The following is a 10,036-nucleotide window of genomic DNA, read 5'->3' as shown; positions in this document are numbered from 1 at the left end:
GTATTGGTTGAAGGCTACCGAGAGGATAATGGATGACCTTGATTGTACTGTGGAGCAAAAATTAAAAGGAGTAGTGCCTTTACTATGAGATAAGGCATACCAATGGTGGCTCACTGTGAGAGAGGGTACGCAGACCGACCGTTTGGCATGGGATTTCTTCAAAGCAGCCTTTTTAGGGAAGTATGTGGTCGCAAGTTATGTGGACGCTCAAAGGAATGAATTTTTGAACTTGAACCAGGGGAATAAGACGGTGGCAAAGTATGAGGTAAAGTTTTTGTGGCTGAGTCAGTATGCTCACGAGATAGTCTCAATTAAGTATGAATGTTGTGTGTGGTTCGAGGATGGCCTTCGGGATGAGTTACGTGTGGTGATAGCTCTGCAGAGGGAGCGAAACTTTGCTGCCATTGTTGAAAAAGTAAAAATTACTGAGGATGTGAAGCGCTCTGAGCGCCAAAACCGCGAGAAAGATAAGGGCAGAAATAAGAGGGATTTTAAACCCTTGGGTTCTTATGGAAGGCCTATAAAGAGGGCCAGATTTGATGGGTCAGTCCGAGCGGTTCCTGTTATTACTGCAAGACCATAGCCTCGCGCTTATTATGGAAGACCTCACCATGGTGAGTGTTGGAAATGAATTGGGGCATGCTTCTGATGTGGGTCCATGGATCATGAGGTTAAAAACTATACTCAAAGGCCTATTCAAATGCAAGCTATAGGTTAGGGCCATGTTCAGCCAGAGAGAGGTGGTCAGCAGCCATCAAGAGGCCGTGGACAGGCTAAGGGTGGAAATGGTTTGGGATGAGGTCGTGGAGTACAAGGCAAAGGTGCTGGCGAGACAGCCAACCTTGGTCTATGTTGCTCATCGCTGAGAGGATGGTGACGCCCCTGACGTCATAACTAGTACGTTCTTGATTTATAATGTACCATACATTGCTTTAATTGACATTGGGTCTACACACTCGTATGTTGCATGCATTGTGTTAGGGACGCTGGGTATTCAGTCTAAAAATACTATTAGTGAGATGATTGTGTTGAGCCCACTGGAACAGTCGGTTAGGGTGAATAAGTTTCTCAGAGATGTGCCCCTAGAGGTCCAAGGGGTTGTCTTTCCGGCAGATTTGATGGAACTACTGTTTATAGAATTCAATATTATATTAGGCATGGATTGGCTAGTGAAACACCATGCCAAGTTAGATTGCACTGCTAAGCGTATAGTGTTGAAGTCTACTGAGGATGAGGAGTTGACTGTGATAGGGAAGCGAAGAGATTATCTATCTAACGTAATTTCAGCGTTAAGGGCCAAGAAACTGGTTCGCAAGGGTTGCAAGATGTTTTTAGCTAATGTCAACATTTCTAACTGTAAAGGTCCTTCTGTTGGAGATGTCAGAACTATTAAAGAGATTCTGGATGTATTTCCTGAAGAGCTTCTTAGGTTGCCTCCAAACCGTGAGGTCGAATTCGGTATTGAGCTCCTAATTGGAACAGATCTGGTGTCCATTGCCACTTATAGGATAGCACCAAAGTAGCTGGTGGAGTTGAAAGCTTAAATTTAAGAGCTACTGGACCGAGAATTCATTCGACCGTGTGTGTCCTATGGGGGACACCAATGTTATTCGTGAAGAAGAAGGATGGATCCATGTGCATATGCATCGATTATCGACAACTGAACAAATTGACTATCAAGAACAAGTACCCTTTTACCGAGGATAGATGATCTGTTTGACCAGCTGTGAGGAGCTTCGATTTTCTCCAAGGTAGATCTTCATCTAGGTATCATCAGCTAAAGGTTAAGGAGGCTGATGCATATAAGACCGCGTTTAGGACTCGTTATGGTCACTACGAGTTTCTAATGATGTCGTTTGGGTTAATGAATACACTAATGGCTTTCATGGATTTGATGAACCGAGTATTCTAGCCCTATCTGGACGATTCATAGTTGTGTTTATAGACGACATCCTACTGTATTCAAGAACCGAGGTGGATCTTGATGCACATCTTCGAATTGTTTTACAAATTCTAAGGAAAAACAGCTTTTTGTAGAGTTCAGCAAGTGTGAGCTCTGGCTGTGAGAAGTGACATTTTTGGGTCACGTAGTGTTTGCCAAGGGATTAGGGTTGATCCTTGAATAATTAAAGCTGAATTGGATTAGAAACCACCAAAGACTGTATCTGAGATTCGAAGCTTTCTGGGTTTGGCTGGGTATTACAGACGTTTTGTTGAGGGGTTTTCACTGATTGCTGCACCTTTCACTAAGTTACTGCGTAAAGGGGTACTGTTTAATTGGACTGATAAGCAGCAAGAGAGTTTTGAGAAACTAAAGAAAGTTTTGACTAAGGCCCCTATTTTAAAACAACCAGAGTCTGGGAAGGAATTTATTATCTATAGTGATGTGTCGTACATTGGATTGGGTTGTGTGTTGATGCAAGAGGGTAAAGGGATTGCCTACGCGTCTCGTCAGCTTAAGCCTCACGAGGTGGATTACCTCACTCATGACTTGGAGTTAGTTGCAGTGGTTTTCGTACTGAAGATCTGGAGGCATTATCTATACGGTGAGAAGTCTATTATTTACACAGATCATAAAAGCCTCAAGTACCTCTTTACTTAGAAGGAGTTGAACCTTAGGCAACAAAGGTGGATAGAGTTGCTTAAGGATTATGATTTTTCAATTGAGTTCCACCCTGGTAAGGCTAATGTGGTAGCTGACGCACTGAGCCGTAGGGTCATATCTGATTTGAGGGTAATGTTTGCTCGTCTCAGCCTTTTTGATAATGGTAGCTTGTTGGCTAAGCTTCTAGTGAGACCGACCTGGACTGATCAAATTAAAGTGAAAAAATTGTTGGATGAGTCACTTGTTTCTCATTTTCGATTAGTTGAGAATGGAGAGACTATGAATTTTGTGCTGAATAGTGAGGGAGTACTATATTTTCGTGGGAGAGTTTGTATGCCGAGGGATTCTGATTTGAGGCAACCTATACTACAGGAGGCGCATAGTAGTCCATATGCTATGCATCTTGGCAGAAACAACTTATACCGAGATTTTTGTGAGCTGTATTGGTGTCTTAGATTGAAACGCGAGGTTACTGAGTACGTGAGTAAATGCCTAACTTGCCAGCAAGTTAAGGCTGAGCATCAACTGCCTTCTAGGTTACTGTAGCCAGTAAAGATTCCACTCTGGAAGTGGGAGAGGGTAACCATGGATTGTGTAAGTGGGCTACCCTTAACTTCAACTAAGAAGGATTCGGTATAGGTTATTGTAGATCGATTGACTAAATCTACCCACTTTATACCGGTCCACACTGATTATTCGCTGCAAAAATTGGCCAAGTTGTATGTGGTTGAGATTGTGAGACTGCATGGAGTACCAGTTTCTATCATATCTGACAGAGATCCTAGATTTACATCTCGGTTCTGGAAGAAGTTATACGAGGCTTTAGGTACAAGGTTAGATTCAGTATTACGTTTCATCCTCAATCAGATGGTCAGTCAGAGAGGGTGATCCAAATACTAGAGGACATGTTAAGATGTTGTGTAATTGATTTTCAAGGCAGTTGGGAAGACTACTTGTCGTTGGTAGAGTTCGCTTACAACAATAGTTATCAGTCCAATATTCAGATGGCACTGTACAAGGCATTATATAGTCGTAGGTGTTGCACTCCTACCTGTTGGACAGAACTTGGTGAGCGGCGTGTTTTTGGGCCCGAGTTAGTTTCTAATACTAAAGTAAAGGTAAGGTTAATTCGAGATCGATTAAAAGAAGCAACTGATAGGCAGAATTCATATGCAGATTTAAAGCGTAAAGAGATCGAGTACTCTGTGGAGGATTATGTCTTTCTGAGGGTCTCACCGTGGAAGAAAATTTTGAGATTTGGATGGAAGGGCAAACTTAGCCCTAGGTTTATTGGGCCTTACTAGATTTTGGAGCGGGTGGGACCAGTTTCCTATCAGCTTAATTTGCCTCTAGATTTAGATATGATTCATTATGTGTTCCACGTCTCTATGCTGAGGCATTACCACTCTAATCCCACACATATCGTGCCAGTTGAGAAATTTGAGGTTAAGTCTGATTTGACTTTCGAGGAAGAACTGGTGTAGATATTGGATCGTGACGTTAAAGTCTTAGAAAGAAATCTGTTCCTTTGGTCAAGGCATTTTGGCGTAATCACAGTTCAGAGGAAGCCACGTGGGAGCCTGAAGAGGTGATGCGACAACAATACCCTCGCTTATTCTGATCAGGTAAATTTTGAGGCTGAAATTTCTTTAAGGGGGTAGAGTTGTAAAATTTTGGAATTGGGCCTAGAAGCATTAGGCCTTGAACGTGGGAGCGGTTAGGAGACTGCTCATAAATATTTTTTTCTTAAGTAAGAAGGTGACACAAGTTGCATGTTTTCTATATTGGCTTAGTGATTTGGATGTGTTTGGGAGTGTTTGAGAAGCCTGGGTTCAAGTCTTGGCTTTTACAGGATTTTTAAATTTAGCTCTTAAATGAATATGGACTATAGTACATAGGCTTTATAAATATTTGTGCTTGTTTTAGGACACAAAAAGAGCCTGTGGTGTGGTGGCAAGTTGGCGTGTAGAGTAACCTTGAGGTTTGAAGTTCGAGCGTTGGCATAGTGGAAATGAGGTATTTTATTTTGCAGCTTGGTTCAGCCAGTGGTTGTGTTGCAGTAGAATTTTGATGGGTGAGTGGTGGAGTGATAAGTGGAGGACATCAAGGAGGAAATCATGGAGAGGATTGGGGAGAGTTTTGTGGAAAGGAATTAGGAGTTTGAGGTGTAGGGGTTGTTTTGCCGAATTTGAAGTATTGTGGGGAGGGTTAGTACCGTTTGAGGACCCTAGTTGCATAAGGGAATTCGGCTATAGGCTTTGGATGCCGATTTTTGGTGTTAGCTAACTATAGGAAAATTCTGATTTCTATACCTCAGGTTTTGGCAGCTTTAATTCTTTCTTTTGGGTTTGATGGTATTGGTGAAAACTCCTTAATTTCTCGGTTGGTTTGGCCGTGTTTTCAAGTGGTATCTTAACCCTTCTTCTTTGGGGCCGATTGACCATTGAGCACTTTATTCTTCTATTCTTTTTTCTTTGAAGCAAAATACCCATACTCTCTCCTCTCAAATCTTGTTCCATTTACTGTAATCGAATCTTCTTTACCTTTTTCTCCTTTTCTTTCAATCGGCTTTACCCTAACCGATTGTATTGGCTTGCCCCTCTACCCCTTTTTTGGTTGTAGTGAATGATTCATTCTTTTCTTTCTCCCTTATCTACAGTGTAATCTAACCCTTGTTGGTTGCATAGTACTCCAGCATTAACCTTCTGTGAACCGATTCGTCTGCTATTTTTCTCTGTTGATTTTGGTGGTAAGTGTTACTTTATCAATTATGGTCTCTATGCATTCTTCTCCCTTCCACTGTATCGATGGTTCTCTTAATATTTTTTTTCTGATCAACATTATTAGGGGAGTGATAGCACTAGTTCTGCCTTGCGAAGCGACTATCTAGCTAGGGATTGTGAACTGATTGTGTTTCATTCTTTGGAAGCTAGTTTTCAACCTTTGTGGTAAGTGTTGTTGTGGGTTTGATTGTGCATACGAATTTTCTAGTAAAAGATAATGGAAACTCGGTTTAAGTGCAGGCAATTGGTAATAACTTGTAGTCAATCCTCGACAACGATTAAGAGGTGAGGGGCCTTAAGTGTTCGATCAAGGTAAAAGTCGAGTTATGTTTGGGATAAGTATTGTTAAAGGGTTAGTTACCCATTTGTTGAAGGACTGATTTTTGGGATGTAGTGTTTATGAACACTAGCAATTGAATGACTGACTGTATGTGGGATTAAATGTAGGTTGGGCGTTTGAGGAACTTAGAACGGTTGCATAAAAAGGTGTGTACTCACACCACCATGTTACTGTGAATCGGTGAAATCCAAAAAGCCGAAACTTTGGCATTTGAGGCCTCACGAGCGTGCGAATGCTCGTGGGGTAAATTAAGCCCATAAATGATGGGCAACAGACAGTAGAGGCAGCCACGAGCGTTCTCATGGGCTTGGGCCGCTATGGGCCTCATATGGCCGTGTGGACTCATGGGCCCCACACGGATAAAATTTACGATAAGTGACAAATAATGGAGTGGGCTACGGTGATCGCATAGTCACAACTGAATTTGGGCTAAATGGGCCATACAAGTGTATGGGCCCACTTAGGCTGAATAGTGGGCCTTAGTTCCATTTGCACTGTTTTGGTCATATGGGTTATCTGAGTCGTTAGAGACGACTATAGACCTTTGAAAGGTCGTTATCTATACCGAAACCCCAAAAGTAGTTAAATGATCGAATTACCCCTGAGGGGTAAAATTACTATTTTACCCCTAACCGATGAAATGACCATTATACCTCTAGTGGTAGGTTAATTGATGTGTGTATGACATTTATATGACTGGTTTTGAGTATGACGTACTGCATACACGTAATGTTTATGACACGACATACTGCATGGGGTCGGGTTTCTGATTTGGAGGAAGTATTGTATTAGTGGCTTTGCCACGTAATTACTGCTCTGATGGCTTCTCCACATTTATTGTTATTAGCAGCTTTGTTGTGTTACTGTTAGCAGCTTCGCTGCGATATTGGTGTGTTAGCTGGGTGGGTCGATTTAATCCCCACATAGTGTGTTGGTTGGTACGGGTGGTGTGTTGGTTGGATTAGGGTAGGTTACATGACTGCACTGTACTGATACTGAATTGGGCTTAGGCCAACACTGTTTTTGTATAGGGCTAAGGCCCAGATTGTACTATTACTGAATAGGGCTTTGGCCCAGACTGTTACTGCATGCACTATTTACTATTTGACTGATAAGGGGTTGCACACTGAATTTTCGTAAACTCACCATTTCTTTTAACTATACAGGTAATCCTCAGCCTTAGACGGTTTGGAGCTGCGAGGGACTCGGAGGTGGCCACACGATTTTTGGTGTTCTACTTCTGACTTTATCCATTTAAATTTCACATTGGGTTTTTGGTTATGTAATAAGGCCATTTGTGGTTTTAACTTTTATTTGGGCTTTGATTTCTTACCTTAAACTCCTAGACTAGGACAAAGATGAGTTTTCAAAATAATAATTGTTTTCAAGGAAAACAAGCATTTTAAACTTCATCGACTTGAAAAGCTTTCGTGTTTTTAAATCAATTTAGTATAACACTGATGGTTAATAAGGTAAACGTTTTGACGAGAACTTTTGTTAAATAATAATAAAAGAGTTTAAATTCAGTAACAGATTTTTATCTAAAAGATCAATTTTTGAAAAACACTTCGATGTGACACGCCAAATTCGGCCATAACATCTAGGCCAGGTTTGGGGTGTTACAGCCTTAGTAAATATCTTAGGGAGCTTATGTCTACTGAAGTAAAGATGTGTACTTATTTTGAATAGGGATTGAATGAAGATATTTTTCTGCTCATAGAAGCTCTGGAATTGGAAAAGTTTGTTGTTTTATTTGAACGAGCTAAGAAAATGAAAGATATACAAAATGAAAAGCAGGCCATGTCTAAAAACTGGGATTTCAAAAATTGTAGTTTGGCTAGATCTTTTATGGAATCTGTATCCAAAAAGATGAGAGACTTTTGAAACCATTCCTTCACTTCTACAAGGATCTCAGGGAGAGAAATGTTTAGGCCGAGTAATCTGCGACGTTGAGCTATGTTAGTGGGTAGTATGGGTAGTATACGAAGCATAGTAGACCAATTTATGAACACTATGGAAAGGGTCATTTGGGAGAGTGTAGGCTGAGAAACGGAGTCTATTTCAGATGCTGCTCTATAGAATATTTTGTTAGAGACTACCAGAGAAAGGCAGACACTAGTGGTGATCAGGTTATGAAGTCGGTAACTGCCCCACAGAGAGGCAAAAAACCAGGAATCTGTGATAGTGTTGGTGGTAACCAAGGAGGAACCACGAATATGTCATTGAGATCTGAGGCTCATGCGCCTGCCATGGCTTATAGACAATGGGACAAAGAGGAGGCTATTACTCCTGATGTTATTGTTGATACATTTTCTTTATTTGATATATTTGTGCATGCATTGATTGACCCTGGGTCGACTGATTCATATATTTTCACTAATTAGTAATAGAGAGAAATATACTAGTAGAAATGATAGAGTTTGATGTACGACTGACCAACCCGTTAGGAAAGAGTGTCATCGTCAATAAAATTTGTAAAAATTGCCCCCCAAAAATCCATGGTTTTAAATTTTTGGCCAATTTGATGTTGTTTTGGTTTGATGAATTTGATGTAATTCTCACTATGGATTGGTTGACTCATCATGATGTTATGGTCAACTATAAAAGAAAAGAATCTCATTTAAATCCTTGAATAGGGGAATGATAAATGTATAAGTTCATCGATTTGAATGTTCAACCAATACAATTTTAGCAATGTCAGCTCAAGAATTGATCAGAAAGGGGTGTAAGGTATATCTAGCCTATATTTTAGATACTCGAATACTGGTATCCAAATTAGATCAATTTCATACATTTCAAAAATCCCCAGATGTATTCCTCGAGGAGTTGTTGGGCTTGCCGCCTAAAAGAGAAGTTGATTGTGTTACCAAAATAACCTCGAAACTGCACCAATCTCTATTGCACCGTATAAAACAACTCCAAAAGAATTGAAAGAGTTGAAAGCTCAATTGCAAGAACTTTTGGATCCAAGAGAGAAACAAGTTTGGGAAAGAGTCCCAAATCAGTGGACGTTGCGCGAATACGCTTTACCTATATTAGATGCGGTGCAAGGAAACATTGAACGACTAATGATTAATGCCAATAATTTTGAGATAAAAGTGGCCATGATCCAGATAATCCATAGCACACTACAATTTAAAGGGAACATGGTGGATGACCCAAATAAACACTTGTAATATATCTTGCAATTATGTGACACCTTCAAGTACAACAGGGTATCTGATGATGTCGTGCATCTTCGGTTATTACTGTTTTCTTTGTGCAACAATGCAGTTGATTGGTTAGAATCACTAGACCCAGGTTCCATTAATATGTGGAATGATCTAGCAGAACAAATTCTCTATAAATTTTCCCGATAAGTAGAACCATTCAGCTCAGGTGAGAGATCGCCAATTTCAAACAATACAAAGGTGAATCTATGTACGAGGCATGGGAATGCTTCAATAAAATGCTAATAAAGTGCCCACATCATGGACTGTAAGCGTGGTTCCAAATTCATATTTTCTATAATAGTGTTGATAGACACATCAGATCAAAGCCTAAATAGAGTGGGAGGATTTCTCAAGTAAAGAATTGAAGCTCCAAGCAAGCCCATCCATAAAGAGGAGCAAATCTTGTAATAGCCCAATTTTGATAAAATCAGAACAGTGGTCTCGGAACCATAAATCCAAGCCGAAAAATAATTTTTTTATTTTATTATATGATCCATATTACACTAGAAATATCGTGTGAAAATTTTGAAAAGAAAATTTTACCAATTATGTGCTTAATTATGAGAAGGACCAAATTGCATAAAATGAAAAAGTTGGATTCTAGTAGCTAGAAGGATCAAATAGCTATGGAGTTCAAAACTTAAGGTCCTTATATGGTAATTAGACCATTAATAAAAAGTATGTAGATATTTTTAGATGATTCATCCATGGAAAATGAGAAAAAGGCTAGGGACTAATTTGGAAAGTGAAAATATTAATTAATTAAAATGATAAAAAGAAAATAAAAATCATATTTTCTCATCTTCTCCCCCAAAATAATCATGCAAACCCTAAGAGAGAGAGAAGAGACTTTCATGGCCAAATTAGGTGTAACAGCCTAATTTTTGGGCTTTGTCGGAACAGTGGTTTCGGAATCACTAACCTGAGGTCAGAGAAATTACTTTTAATATTATTTTATGTGTTATAGCATGTTTATATGATTGCATGAAAATTTTGGTGAAATAATTTTAGCGATTTCAAACTTAATTGCGAAAGAGGACTAAATTGTATAAAGGGCAAAGGTTTTGTTTTTTCTAGAAAATAGTGTTAAATAACT

The 10,036-nt window shown here is 39.7% G+C and overlaps 1 non-coding gene across 1 annotated transcript; it reads right to left on the bottom strand.

The window, feature by feature from the left end:
• Nucleotides 1–9,099: 9,099 nt before the first annotated feature.
• On the bottom strand, nucleotides 9,100–9,205 carry LOC121205557 (small nucleolar RNA R71). The gene has a single exon (XR_005900633.1). It is a non-coding gene; the product is annotated as a small nucleolar RNA R71 (small nucleolar RNA).
• Between the last annotated feature and the right edge of the window lie 831 nt (nucleotides 9,206–10,036).

This window comes from Gossypium hirsutum, chromosome A08 (assembly GCF_007990345.1).
Source record: "Gossypium hirsutum isolate 1008001.06 chromosome A08, Gossypium_hirsutum_v2.1, whole genome shotgun sequence".
Lineage (NCBI taxonomy): Eukaryota > Viridiplantae > Streptophyta > Magnoliopsida > Malvales > Malvaceae > Gossypium > Gossypium hirsutum.
The sequence above is the reverse complement of the archived record's forward strand: the minus strand, read 5'-3'. Positions and strand labels throughout refer to the sequence as shown.